This window comes from Lampris incognitus, chromosome 11 (assembly GCF_029633865.1).
Source record: "Lampris incognitus isolate fLamInc1 chromosome 11, fLamInc1.hap2, whole genome shotgun sequence".
NCBI classification, from domain to species: Eukaryota; Metazoa; Chordata; class Actinopteri; order Lampriformes; family Lampridae; genus Lampris; species Lampris incognitus.
The window spans coordinates 18,615,262-18,630,154 of record NC_079221.1 but is presented as its reverse complement, the minus strand read 5'-3'; the positions used below and the strand labels follow the sequence as shown (position 1 = coordinate 18,630,154).

Below are 14,893 nucleotides of genomic sequence, written 5' to 3'. Positions count from 1 at the left end.
AGAGCAGAGATGCAATTCTCACCTTGGCTGTGCCTTGAGATCCTGCCCATGAATATCACAAGCAGAATCGGAGACAAGGGACAACCTTGGTGGAGTCCGACACCCACCGAAAACGTGTTTGACTTTGTGCCAAGAATGCGGACACATCTCACTTTTATACAAGGACCGGATGGCTTGTAGCAACTGCCCCGGTACCCAATACTCCCGCAGTACCCCCCCACCCCCCACCCATAGTGCCCTGGGGTACACTGTCGTAAACCTCCAAGTCCACAAAACACATGTAGACTGGCTGGTCAAATTCCCATGCCCCCCTCTGCACTTCCGCAAGGGTAAAGAGTTGGTCCGTTGTTCCACGGCCAGGACGGAATCCGCAGTTTCTCCTGGATCCGAGGTTCAACAATCGGTCGGAGCCTCCTTTTGAACACCCCAGAGTAGACTTTCCCAGAGAGGCTGAACAATGTGATGCCCCGATAATTGGAGCACATCCTCCGGTCCGGGTGGCAAGGTGGCGCAGTGGTTAGTGCGGTCGCCTCACAGCAAGAAGGTCCTGGGTTCAAGCCCCCCTGGTAGTCCAACCTTGGTGGGTCATCCCAGGTTGTACTCTGTGGAGTTTACATGTTCTCCCCGTGTTTGCGTTGGTTTCCTCCGGGGGCTCCGGTTTCCTCCCACAGTCCAAAGACATGTAAGTCAGGTGATTGGTCGTACTAAATTGTCCCTAGGTATGAATGTTTGTGTGTGTGTGTCTCGGCCCTGTAATGGCCTGGCGGCCTGTCCAGGGTGTCTCCCCACCTGCCGCCCGATGACTGCTGGTATAGGCTCCAGCATCCCCGTGACCCTGAGAACAGGATAAGCGGTTCAGCTAATGGATGGATGGATGGACCCTCAGGTCCCTCTTCTGGAATATGGGAACCACCACCCCAGTCTGCCACTCCACATGTACTGTCCCTGACCTCCACGCGACACTGAAGAGGCGTGTCAACCAAGACAGCCCAACAATGTCCAGAGCCTTCAGCATCTCAGGGCGAATCTCATCCACACCCGGCGCCTTGCCACCGAGGAGCTTTTTAACTACACTGCTCAAAAAAATAAAGGGAACACATAAGCAATGCAATGTAGCTCCAAGTCAATCACACTTTTGAGATATCAACCTGTCCAGTTAGGAAGCAACACTGATTTGTGAAGCAATTTCACCTGTTGGTAAATTGTCTAATAGACAATTTGCAAGACAACCCCTATAAAAGGAATGGATTTGCAGGTGGTGGCCACAGACCATTTGCCTGTCCTCATCTTTTCTGGCCGATCTTTGGTTAGTTTTTCATTTTGCTAGTGCCCTCACCACTAGAGGTGGCATGAGGCGGTATCTGCAACCTACAGAAGTTGCTCAGGTAGTGCAGCTCATCCAGGATGGCACATCAATGCGTGCTGTGGCAAGAAGATTTGATGTGTCTCCCAGCACAGTGTCCAGAGCATGGAGGAGGTACCAGGAGACAGGCCAGTACACCAGGAGACGTGGAGGGGGCCGCAGGAGGACAACAACCCCGCAGTAGGACCGCTATCTGGTCCTTTGTGCAAGGAGGAACAGGAGGAGCACTGCCGGAGCCCTACAAAACGACCTTCAACGGGCCACTAATGTGCAGGTTTCTGCTCAAACAGTGAGAAACAGAATGCATGAGGATGGTATGAGGGCCCGACGTCCACAATTGGGGCCTGTGCTCACAGCCCAACACCGTGCAGCCCGATTGACCTTTGCCAGAGAACATCTTGGTTGGCAGATTCGCCATTGGCGCCCTGTGCTCTTCACAGATGAGAGCAGGTTCACACTGAACACATGTGACAGACGTGAGAGAGTCTGGAGACGCTGTGGAGAACGTTCTGCTGCCTGCAACATCCTCCAGCATGACCGGTTTGGCGGTGGGTCAGTGATGGTCTGGGGAGGCATATCCTTGGAGGGCCGCACAGACCTCTACGTGCAAGCCAGAGGTACCATGACTGCCATTAGGTACCGGGATGAGATCCTCAGACCCATTGTCAGACCATATGCTGGTGCAGTGGGCCCTGGGTTCCTGCTCATGCATGACAATGCTCATCCTCATGTGACCAGAGTGTGTCAGCAGTTCCTGTATGTCGAGGGCATTGATGCTATGGACTGGCCTGCACGTTCCCCAGACCTGAATCCAATCGAGCACCTCTGGGACATCATGTCTCGTACCATCCGCCAACGCGATGTCGCACCACAGACTGTCCAGGAGTTGACCGATGCCCTGATCCAGGTCTGGGAGGAGATCCCTCAGGAGACCATCCGTCGTCTCATCAGGAGCATGCCCAGACGTTGTAGGGAGTGCATACAGGCACGTGGAGGCCACACACACTACTGAGCCTCATTTTGAATCGTCTTGAAGAATTTCCACAGAAGTTGGATCAGCCTATGTTCTCATTTTCCACTTTGATTTTGAGTATGATTCTGAATCCAGACCTTAATGGGCTAATGATTTTGATTTCCATTGATCATTCTTAGGTTATTTTGCTCTAAACACATTCCTCTGTCTAATAAATAAAGATTTTCAGCTGAAATATTTCATTCATCGAGGTCTGTATTGTGTTTTTAGGTGTTCCCTTTATTTTTTTGAGCAGTATACTTCAGAGACCTCTGCCAGGGATATGGGTGGGGCTTCCCCGGAGTCTGCAGACTCTACCTCCCCCACTGAGGACGTGTTAGTCGGGTTCAGCAGCTCCTCAACGTGTTCTTTCCACCGCTCAACAACATCCCCAGTCCGGGTCAACAGTTCCCCTCTCGGGCTGAACACAGCCTGAATCCAGCCCTGCTTCCCCTTCCTGAGTCACCGGATGGTTTGCCAGAACTTCCTTGAGGCCAACCAAAGTCCTCCGCCATAGCCTCGCCGAACTCCTCCCACACCCGAGTTTTTGCTTAGTCGACGTAATGCTACCAAGAATTACCGGAAATACAACCCAAGATCTGCATATCGAATCCCCATTCAGTAATAAATCGTTACCATCGTAATCTAACTACCGTGCGTTCCTATTGCCAAGATGAATAACAAAGACATTTCGAACGGTAATAAACATTGATAAGTGAGGTTGGTACGCGAAATTCTATTGATTTTTACCCGCTGATCATTTAAACTCAAGCAGAGATCCGCGTCCCGAATCCCCGTTCGGTCATAAATCGTTACGATCGTAAATTGGCTACCGTGCATTTGTATTGTCAAAATGAATAATGTAACGACCACGGATAAGTAGACTCGTTAGCCCTTTGCTAACGGGTCGGACCCTTGACTGGTTAGCGCAGTCGTGCTCGTGCGGGCGACCCGGGTTCGCTTCGCGGCTGCCAGTGGCGCCCCCAGAAATGTTTCATAGGGTTGGCCAAATGGGGCCACTGAAAATCTTGGGGTGGCACACCAAAACCAAAAGCCATGACTGAATTTCGGGAATTCTATGATGCTGTTGTAGTATACTGTAACGTGCATGGATAAGTAGACACGCTGGCTGCTGGCTGGCGGGTCTGACCCTTCAGTCGAGCGGTTAGCGATGTCCCTCCGGTGCGAGCGATACTGGTTCGCTTCCCGGCCGCGGCAGTTCCTGTGGTTGCGTTGTCCCCCGAATTTGCTACAGTACAGGCTAGTTGAAAACTGTCAATATGAGAGTTAAGAAAAGTATACATTATTGATTTAAATGAACAGCACCTAATATAAAATATCAGATAGAAGCATGTTATGCATAATCAGAAGCCTATTCTGCATATGCGACTCGTGGCTGGGGGGCCAGGTATAGTATCAGGGTGGCCGTGGCTACCCCTGGCCACCCCTTGGGGGCGCCACTGGCGGCTGCCCCCCAGGGAGCTGGTATGCTGGCTTCCCGGAGGGGGGGTGTTATGTATGCACACATCGACAGTGCTGCATTTGATTTGGTGCTGTTCTATTGTGCTGGGATCGATTGGTGATGCCTGTGGGCTCTGGGTTGTTTGATCGGGTCTGCCTTTGATGCTGTGTCAGTCTAAATAAAGAATGCCACGGAGAGGTTGTGTCGAGCGACAGCGCTGTGTCCTGACGTGATTTCTAAACTTAATATTGGCGACGAGGATGGCTGATATCTCCCTCCCACCACCTGCCCCCTTCCTGGCATTACCTGGCGAGCCTCCGGTACCATGGACTCGCTGGCTACATAGTTTTGAAAATTACATCATCGCCTCAGGGCTCGACGGCGTGAGCCAGGCTAGGAAGACGGCTCTGTTGCTACACTGCTTGGGAGCAGAGGGTCATCGTGTGCTCGGGACTCTGGGGAACGTCACAAGCTTTGATGAAGCTGTGGGACTTATGAGCACCCATTTCGCTGCTCCACAGAGTGCCCTCCTTCGGCGATTTATATTCCGTCAGCGACACCAACTGCCTGGTGAGTCTGTGCAGCAGTACGTAGCTAATTTGCGAGGGCTAGCTAGCTCATGCAAGTTTGGCGCGCTTCAGGACGAGATGGTTCGCGACCAGCTAATCGAACACACCAACAACGCAAAGGTGCGTGAGACTCTCCTGCTGGAAAAAGACGGTCTGCTGCTGTCCACAGCAATTACCATCGCACTACAAGTTGAGGGAGCAGCTGAGTGGGCTGCTATGCTAAATACACAGCAAGTGGCCACCTCCAGTCAAGCTGCCAACGACTCCTCCCTCTACTCACGGCTGCCCCTCGGGACGCAACCCAGCCAGAGCGAGGCGGGCGCCGACTCCACTGGGGACGTCTTGCAACTGCAACGACGGCGTTCTCGGCCCCGCCCTCAACAGTCCTGTGGTAACTGTGGGTCTCGGTCTCATGTTTCAAGGGCTCAGAACTGCCCTGCCCGTGGCCAGACATGCCGTAGCTGCGGTAAGCACAATCACTTTGCCAACGTCTGTCGATCTTCCCCGGCTGGGTCAGAGGGCCACACCCCCCAGTCTTCAACCGCCGTCATTCACAAGGTGAGCTCTGGGCCAGTGTCATTCAAATCATGCACAGTCAACATTAATGATGTGTGCATTCCCCTGCTGTTGGACACCGGTGCAAGTGTGTCTCTCCTGAATGTTGATACCTACAGTCAATTTTTCGGTTCACTGCCACTGTCCGCACCCTCAGCTGTCCTCTGTGGGTATGGTGACTCCAAAATCGATCTGGTTGGCTCTCTCCAACTGACTGTCCGCTATGGAACCAAGCTGGTGCCTAATGCAGTTTTTCATGTGGCACGCCGTGGGGCCAACCTGATGGGCCTGGACCTGTTCTCCGCTCTGGGGTTCTCCCTCTTAGACACAAGGGGGGCAGCAATCCTGACTGTCGCCACACCTTGGCAGCAGAAGTGGCCATCGCTGTTTATGGGGCTGGGCTGCCTCTCCGCCTTCACCCATCAACCTCTCCTCAACCCTGCTGTGAAATCTGTCATCCAACCACTGCGCCGCATCCCGTTGGCTCTCCGTGATGGGGTCTCCGCCGAGCTGCAACAACTGCTGGAAGCTGGCATCATTGAACCGGTGGACGCGTCACCTTGGGTCTCAAACCTCGTGGTGGCTAAGAAGAAGTCGGGGGGCCTGCGTGTCTGCGTCGATCTACGTGCAGTAAATAAGGCAGTGGTCCCGGATAAGTATCCACTGCCCACCTCAGAAGAACTCACTGCTCAGTTCTATGGCTCTGAGGTGTTCTCCAAGCTCGACCTCAGACAGGGGTACTTACAGGTGCCCCTCCACCCCAGCAGCCGAAACCTCACAGCCTTTGTGACACATGCAGGAGTGTTTCGCTACACCAGGATGCCTTTCGGTCTCAGCTCCGCCCCTAGCTGCTTCCAGAAAATCATGGTCTCCGTGCTGGCTGGCATACTGGGCGTGGCCATTTATCTGGACGATATAGTGGTACACGGGCCCACCAGTGAAATCCACGACAAGCGCCTTAACATGGTCTTCGCAGCCCTGTCCAAGCACAAGCTAACTCTCAATGCTGAGAAATGTGTCCTCTCTGTGCCAGCCATCGACTTCGTGGGGTTCCGGCTGTCAGCGAGCGGTGTAACTCCACTACAATCCAACGTGGACGCCATTCAGGCCATCCCTGAGCCCAGCTCGGCCGCCCAGGTCGCCTCCATCCTGGGTATGACAAGTTACTACCTGAGGTTTCTTCCCCAGTACTCTGTGACCACAGCCCCCCTGCGCCAGCTGCTGCATAAGGACGAGCCATGGGTGTGGTCAAAGGCATGCAGTGACGCTGTGCGTGATCTCAAGACTCAACTGACTTCACCACCAGTGTTGGCTCACTTCAACATCTCCAGCTCCACCTTTGTGACCTGTGACGCATCAGCCACAGCGATAGGGGCCGTGCTGTCTCAAACCCAGAACGGTGTGGAGAAGCCCATTGCCTTCGCCTCCCGTGCCCTCAACCTGACCGAGCAGCGGTACTCCGTGGGTGAGCGTGAGGCGTTAGCCTGTATCTGGGCTTGTGAAAGGTGGCACCTCTACCTCTATGGCCGCTCCTTCACCCTCAGGACAGATCACCAGGCCCTGACAGCGCTGCTGTCCACATCTGGGACAGGCCACAAACCCCTGAGGCTGCACCGCTGGTCTGACCGCCTCCGCCAGTACAACTTCAGCCTGCAGTTCACCCCAGGCAGAGACAATGTTGTCGCCGACCTGCTCTCTCGCTCTGTCTCCACCCCAGCTCCACAGACGGACACTGACTGTGTGGAAAAGGACATTGTATAAATGCTACACACACCCCTCCAGGCCACTGTCTCTCTGCAGGAGCTGAGGGCAGCCTCCGAACAGGACCCTGTCCTCTCCCAGCTCCGCACCTACATCCAGAACGGCTGGCCTCACAAGGTCCCAGAGGAGCTGGCTGCGTTCGCCCGAGTCAGACAGGAGCTCTCCTGCTGGAACGACACCTGCGTGGCACGTGGGTTTTGCACAGTGGTCCCAGCTGCTCTCCGTGCACGTGTTTTGAATACGGCGCATGAAGGCCACCTGGGCATTGTGAAACTGAAACAGCGCTGCCGAGACCTGGTGTGGTGGCCGGGGATAGACAGAGATATTGAGGCTCTGGTGAAGGACTGTTCTGCCTGCCTTGTGAGTGGCAAGACCGGCCACCAGGCTCCCCCACCCCTGCAACCTCTCGCCTGGCCCTCTCAGCCCTGGGAACACCTGCAGTTGGACATTTGTGGTGAGATCCATGGAGTTCCCCACCACCAACGCTTCATGGTGGTCGCCTACGATCTACACTCAAAATGGCCTGAACTCACCACTTCCGGCACTGTGACCTCACAGATCATCATCGACTTCCTGGACTCTCTTTTCTCTCGCTGGGGCCTCCCAAAGGCCATCACCACTGACAACGGCCCTCAGCTGGTCTCTGCTGAGTTCACTGCTTATCTCGAAAGCAAGGGCATCCGTCATATACGCACTGCGTACTACCACCCCCAGGCCAATGGCGGCGTTGAACGTTTTCACCAGTCACTGAAGAACGGCCTCAGAGCACACATGGCCCAAGGGTGCTCTTTCACGCAGGCCATCCGTCACACTCTGCTACACTATCGGGCCACACAGCACTCGACCACAGGCGTCTCCCCAGCCTCTCTCATGCTAGGCCGGGAACTGTGCATGCCCCTTGACAGGCTCCGCCCCTCCACACCTCAGGCACCTCCCTCTGGGGTCAGAGCCTCAGTCACTCGTCAGCAGACGCGGATGAAGCAACGGTTTGACCAGTCAAAACGAACCAGGGTGCCAGACATCAATGTGTCAGACTGGGTCAGGGTCCGCAGGCCCCACAGGGACAATAAAATGGCTTCATACTGGTCCTCTCCTCTCCAAGTCACCCGTCAGCTGGGCCCAGCCACTTACCTCCTCAGCGATGGCACTCGGTGGCACTCCAGTCGTCTACGGAAGGTGTCAGCTCCGCCACACACAGCTGGTGACACAACCATAGCCATTCCCTCAGCATGGCGAGACGCCCCGGGGCTTCATGCAGCTCCTACACGGGCCCCAGACATTCCTGGGCCTCAGCTTCCCCTGCCATCTCCCTCCCCACCTCGGCCTGCCCAGCCTCAGGCCGCCCCGCGACCTGTTCGCACACGTTTACGCCCTGGCCACCTAGAGGACTTTGTGTCAACCTTTCATGTTTGAAATCCTGCCGGGGGGGGGGGGAATGTTATGTATGCACACATCGACAGTGCTGCATTTGATTTGGTGCTGTTCTATTGTGCTGGGATCGATTGGTGATGCCTGCGGGCTCTGGGTTGTTTGATCGGGTCTGCCTTTGATGCTGTGTCAGTCTAAATAAAGAATGCCACGGAGAGGTTGTGTCGAGCGACAGCGCTGTGTCCTTACGTGATTTCTAAACTTAATAGGGGGGGGGGATAATGTAACGAACACGGGTAAGTAGACTTGCTGACAGGGTGGACCCTTTAGTCGACTGGCTAACGTAGTCGCCCGTGGTGCGAAAGATGGCTAACGTAGTCGCCCGGCTAACGTAGTCGCCCGTGGCGCGTCCCGGATGCGGCTGTTCCTGGTCGCCGGCTCCCCCGTTACAATAATGAAGACCGTTTGAGCGGCAATAAACATTGATAAGTGACGTTGGTACCGGAAATTCTTCTGATTTTTACCTGCAGATCATTTTCGCTCAGCTCGAGATCCGCGTAAGAATCCCCGTTTGGTCATAAATAGTTGCGATCGTAATCTGATAAATTTTCAATTTAGAACTTTGTGACGGTTTTCTCTTTACAGTCTCGTTTAATTACATGATTTACATTGGCTATTCCTCACTAACCTGGCATGATTTAATCAGGTGAAAGGCAGTAAATGGACGTTATATTTGTTTCACACACACACACACACACACACACACACACACACACACACACACACACACACACACACACACACACACACACACACACACACATACATTATACAAACCACTTATCCTGCTGTCAGGGTCGCGGGGATGCTGGAGCCTATCCCAGCAGTCATCAAAATCCCAACAATCAAAATCTTAGGTTTACTTGGGGCAGATCTCCCCATGATCGTTAAGGGAAAAAGGCATTCAGTTTTCACTTTTCAAATGTATTTCTACCGTATGAGATTACATCGTACAGGGTACCCATCCCACCACTAGAGTACTTTATCACATCATGCACCACTATATGTCTTTAATTACACCGATAAATCAAATACTGTAAGTATGAAAAATTGTTTTAGACATAAAATAAGGAACGCTTCACGAATTTGCGTGTCATCCTTGCGCAGGGGCCATGCTAATCTTCTCTGTATCGTTCCAATTTTAGTATATGTATTGCCGAAGCAATACAACCTCAACTATTATCGCGTTAGTTATATATAGGGGACTACCGCGACAAGAATAGCCGTAACGGTATATATCTATTTACAGCTTTTTGGAAACACCATAGAGGCAACAAATAGTAAGAGCCGTGTGAGTTCGATTGGTTTAAAAAAGTTTGTAATGATTCTAAACTTACTTGGTGTAACACTTTATTTGCGAGCAATAGCAGCGTGGAACTCTGGGAGCTTTTGCGTCAGTCAACCAGGATTGGTGTGTGGTAGTGAGGAGACACGATGATTGGATAAAGCCACTCCCGCGCCGAAGAACGAGAAGGCAGACCACACAGCAACAAGTAGCAAGGACACCACCCTTCGAGAAGAGGAAATCGCGGGTATGTGGAGCGATCGTTGCTATAAATAGTAACATAGTTAACGCAATGTATGTCGGCTGTCCCCGCTTCGAATCCCGTGTCTACCAAAACGTTTTTTTGCAAACCACATACGAATGGATGGCTTTGCGCTACAATAATGTATGTACATACGCTGATTTTGCAGCCTTAACTGTCTAAATTAACATTTGGTTTTTAAGAGTGTTATGTACTAATTTGGATTTATTCCACTACTCGATCTTCCATTATTGTTCTGATTTTCTTTAGTCTTCTAAGGGCGTGAGTGTGATCGTTCAGCCAGGGGAGGTTATTTGATTTTTGTTTACTAGTTTTGAATAGTGCAACTTGGTCAAGGATGGATAGGCTCTGATTGAATGAATTTAACAGTGCATCTGGATTGGGGGGGGTATAGAGGAATTAAAGGATGAATTAAAAGCATCGCAGAATTTAACTGCAGAGCCATTGTTGAGAATCTGAGAGCATGTTTTAGGATAATGACTAGTAACAGTGAGTTTTGGTGGAACCTTAAAACAACAGTTTTATGGTCAGTTACAAGCATATCCACCAGATCACTTGAGAGAGAAACCAGATGAGAGTACAAGGTCAAAAATGTGACCTATGGAATGTGTGGCCCCTTTAACAGATTGAATTAGGTTAAAAGAGTCAATAAGATCCCCCCCCCCCAAAAAAAGAAGAAGTGAAGTCAGGGAATGGGAAGGACAACACACATAAATATTAAAATCACCAAGAATAAGCACCCTGTCATATTTTGGCATGACAATAGATAGGTCAGAAAACTCAGAAATAAAACTAACTGAATTAGATGGCCTATAGATTAAGATGCAAAGTAAAGGGGGAGGGCCAGTGATTAAAAAACATACAACTGCAAAGGAGGTGAAATTACCAAATGTAATAGGATGGCACTTAAGACCTAACTTATATTTTTTTTAAAAACCCAAAAAAAACCCCAGCTAGGCCACACCCTTTTTCAGGGGGCCTGGGAATATGCAAAATCAGGGGGCCTAGCCTCAATCAGGGGAACAGTTTCCCCTGGGGACAGCCATGTCTCAGTAATCACAAAAAGTCCAGATTATTAGAAACAATAAAATCATTAATGATAAAGGTCTTATTACCAAGAGAGCTGACATTCAAGAGGCCAACATTGTTTGGTGTCAAAGCAGAGTTAAAACCAACGGGAGTACAGCAAATAAGACGCAGATTGCATATATTTCCTCCAGATATTCGGTTGTTGTTGTTTCTCCTATTAGATACATCGTGTGGATGAGAGGCACGGTGCCTAATGATAGCATGTATGGGGGAAACTCCCGGTGAGAGGGTCAATGACAGATGAGGCCTGTGGAGGAAGCCAGTGGGCGGAAGAGTACCGTCGGGTGACACCACGCGGAGGCTCCGGGAGGGAAGCGTGGGACGTAAACTGTCAGTCACGTGGAGAAGACTGTACGGCGTGCTGCAGGGTGGCCGCTAGCAACCAGCTACCCAGCCTGTTTGGGTGGACTCCGACGGTTTTGAAGAAGGAGAGATGATCCCAAAACAGATTAAAATTGTCAATAAAACCAACATTGTGAGCAGGCTGAGGATTCTGCTGAAGCGCCCTGCTCCACGGGCCAGTGCCGGAATAGGACCGGAAATAAAAACACTTTCACACAAGTATTTAAAAAGCTGAAAAGGTCAATAAAATCCTTTTTGGCTAGTTCAGACTGCTGACGAGCTGCATTAGGGTCCAACGATGTCGTATACTGTTGTATCTTGTACTGATTCCAAAGCCATTTGGGACTACATTGTGAATTTGGGCAACACAAATAAATTGACTTGACTCGGTTTATGGTCTCCATCTGTGAAGCAAAGCACGAACCCATTATCCAACTATTTTAAATCTGGGTCAGATATAATAGTTGACTGGATATATCTGGTGAAGAATTGCACACTCCTCTGACTGTATCGGTGCCACATTTTAACAACTTCTATATAATGCAAACAATGGGTTTCTTCGTGATCTTTGATGTTTCCTGAGCATAAATGCCATTGTTAAAAGGACTTTAAATCGTATGCTTTTATTTTGGAAAGCAATACTCCGTAACCGGAAACGGTACTTCCATAAACGCATTAGAGCTTGACAAAAATACTCCCTTGCTTCTGGTGAACCACGTGATTTACCGAGAGCCAGAGAATGGGTGGGGTGTGGAGGAGGTGTGGGGAGATCATGGCAGAGACCCTGAGCGCTGCTCTCTAGTGGGGTATGAAAGAATTGTAATGGGAGGGTGGTGGTGGTGCTGCAAGAAACATGAAAATGTAATAGGCTATTTCACATTGAAACAAGTAAATAAATAAAATATAAATACATATATTAAGCACCAATAGTGTACGCTTGTAGTTTAATTTTGATATACTTTTATTGCTACAATTTCTAAAAATAATGGGGGTGAGTGTTAGAGGCATAGAGAAAATACATGATTTTTACTAGCACAGCAAAACGATTTGTAAACCATCACCGGACAGTTAACATGTACTGTTGAAGCGCACATTTTAAAGGTCAGTGCCTGTGTTTCTGTATGTTTTAATCCCCTTTATTAGAAATATATAGCATACTTTGCGTTACTCACGACCATTTTCCAACAGCATAATATTTCATATTGTAGCAAATTCGGAGGGCCAACCGCAGGAACCACCGCAGCCGGGACGCCAACACGTATCTCCCACACCGCAAGCGACAACGTTAACCAGTGGACGGAAGGGTCGGACCCCTTATCCAAGGGCTACCGGGCCTATTTATCCGTGATGGTTACATTGCCCCCTTCCTTAAAGTAGGGCGTCCCCGGCCGGACCGTCACAGCCGGGGCGCAAACTCGTGTCATTCCGCACCGCGGGCGACTACGTTAACCAGTCGACTAAAGGGTCCGACCCATTAGCCAAGGGCCAACGTGTCTTCTTATCTGTGCACGTTACAATATTTTTCACGCGTTTATTGTACCCTGCAGGAAGCCATTGCTTTCCATCCATTTCAGCACAGCATGTAAGTCAACTTGCAGAGACTTGAAATTTGATTTTAAATAGGTAATCCATCACAGTGAACATGTATGTATCAGAATCAGAATCCTTTATGTATGTACGTCAAGGCTATGTTATCGTTGCGGGATGAGCACACCACCCCAGAAAACTTCTCGCATGAATCTCCTCAAACAAATACGTGTCAATATGTTTTGTTTTGTTTGCCTCAGAGCCAGGCAAACAAAACAAACCCAAAAACGGCACTCTTGGTGGTCTAGTTATTTAGTTATATTTTGCATTGTCATATTTTAGGGAACTTGTTGCCAACAGGGGCGGATCTACGGGGTGGCAGGGGTGGCAGCTGCCACCTCTGGGACACAGTCTTGCCACCCCTGTTGCCACCCCATTTATAAATCAGATCATATGTTTTTAAAGTATATTTTAAGTACATGCATGGTGAAGGTCAATGAGACCCGCACCAAACTCATCTCAAACAGAAGTCGCCGATTTAGAATCCCCCCCCCTCACAGGCGCGGATCTACAGGGTGGCAAGGGGTGGCAGCTGCCACCTCTGGGACACAGTCTTGCCACCCCAGGAAAAAATCTCTAGATCCACCACTGGTTGCCAAAGCCCGTATATCAAAATGTGAACATCAACATGTATACATTCAGATACGGATACACAGACACTATTACATAAGCTACATAGTGGCGACTGCTGACCCAAATTTTTGGTGACGCAACTAAAAAAAAAGAAAAAAAGACGCAGCGGCAATCTCACTTTTTATCTCTTGAACGGTAGCAGCAATGGCTTCAATCAGATCATTTTGTATGGTCTTAGAAATCCCACAAAACACAGTGGATGATTTCAAATGAGCAGCCAGAACATCGGGAAAACACTTCTACTGTCTCACTGTAGTTTCATGCCCCCTAAATGCTGCTCCCGACGACCCAATAATGACACCGAATCAATCATCCTTTTCAGAATGTCACGGTTTGTCCGGACGGTGTCGTTATGCTTTGCGAGTATCAAGCCTCACATTTCCCAACAGACTTGATTGCACGGCTGCACTGACATGCTCCTTTGATTTTTCATGAAGCTTAACAGATCTGTCAAAATTTCGTAGATCCTCAAATCCATCTCTTGCAAACTTTGAAGAACACCCATCTCCTGCAGCAGGACACTGTTATGTCTGCACACATCGACAGTGCTGCATTTGATTTGGTGCTGTTCTATTGTGCTGGGATCGATTGGTGATGCCTGCGGGCTCTGGGTTGTTTGATCGGGTCTGCCTGTGATGCTGTGTCAGTCTAAATAAAGAATGCCACGGAGAGGTTGTCGAGCGACAGCGCTGTGTCCTGACGTGATTTCTAAATACAATATTGGCGACGAGGATGGCTGATATCTCTCTCCCACCACCTGTCCCCTTCCTGGCATTACCTGGCGAGCCTCCGGTACCATGGACTCGCTGGCTACATAGTTTTGAAAATTACATCATCGCCTCAGGGCTCGACGACGTTAGCCAGGCTAGGGAGACGGCTCTGTTGCTACACTGCTTGGGAGCAGAGGGTCATCGTGTGCTAGGGACTCTGGGGAACGTCACAAACTTTGACGAAGCTGTGGGACTTACGAGCACCCATTTCGCTGCTCCACAGAGTGCCCTCCTTCGGCGATTTATATTCCGTCAGCGACACCAACTGCCTGGTGAGTCTGTGCGGCAGTATGTAGCTAATTTGCGAGGGCTAGCTAGCTCATGCAAGTTTGGCGCGCTTCAGGACGAGATGGTTCGCGACCAGCTAATCGAACACACCAACAACGCAAAGGTGCGTGAGACTCTCCTGCTGGAAAAAGACGATCTGCTGCTGTCCAGAGCAATTACCATCGCACTACAGGTTGAGGGAGCAGCTGAGTGTGCTGCTGTGCTAAATACACAGCAAGTGGCCACCTCCAGTCAAGCTGCCAACGACTCCTCCCTCTACTCACGGCTGCTCCTCGGGTCCCAACCCAGCCAGAGCGAGGCGGGCGCCGACTCCACTGGGGACGTTTTGCAACTGCAACGACGGCGTTCTCGGCCCCGCCCTCAACAGTCCTGTGGTAACTGTGGGTCTCGGTCTCATGTTTCAAGGGCTCAGAACTGCCCTGCCCGTGGCCAGACATGCCGTAGCTGCGGTAAGCACAATCACTTTGCCAACGTCTGTCGATCTTCC

At 50.6% G+C, this 14,893-nt stretch overlaps 1 long non-coding RNA gene and 1 other non-coding gene across 2 annotated transcripts; one reads left to right on the top strand and one right to left on the bottom strand.

The window, feature by feature from the left end:
• Window positions 1-8,290: 8,290 nt before the first annotated feature.
• Window positions 8,291-11,478, top strand: LOC130120496 (uncharacterized). Its single transcript, XR_008810976.1, has 3 exons — window positions 8,291-8,386; window positions 9,518-9,682; window positions 10,948-11,478. It is a non-coding gene; the product is annotated as an uncharacterized LOC130120496 (long non-coding RNA).
• LOC130121351 (U6 spliceosomal RNA) lies at window positions 9,213-9,318 on the bottom strand. Its single transcript, XR_008811059.1, has one exon. It is a non-coding gene; the product is annotated as a U6 spliceosomal RNA (small nuclear RNA).
• Window positions 11,479-14,893: the final 3,415 nt, after the last annotated feature.